This window comes from Sparus aurata, chromosome 17 (genome assembly GCF_900880675.1).
Source record: "Sparus aurata chromosome 17, fSpaAur1.1, whole genome shotgun sequence".
NCBI classification, from domain to species: Eukaryota; Metazoa; Chordata; class Actinopteri; order Spariformes; family Sparidae; genus Sparus; species Sparus aurata.
The window spans coordinates 30,282,643-30,282,922 of record NC_044203.1 but is presented as its reverse complement, the minus strand read 5'-3'; positions in this window follow the sequence as shown (position 1 = coordinate 30,282,922).

Below are 280 nucleotides of genomic sequence, written 5' to 3'. Positions count from 1 at the left end.
TGAGCTCGGCTCTGGTGTAAATATCGTCTATATTATTACGCATCTAAAAAATTATGCAGTAATGAGTCTATATTAGTAATTTTGTTAAAGGAATAGTTCAGTGGCTTTTTTTTGGCTTTCTTGGTGCAAGTAGGATGTGAAGATTGATACCACTCTCACATCTGTCCATTTAATGTTAAGCTTCACCCAGCAGCCAGTTAGCTTAGCACAAATTATTCTGTCTCGTGCGGATAAAACGAACAAGATCTGTGTTAACTTGTTAGCTTGTGAAGTGCTGTAG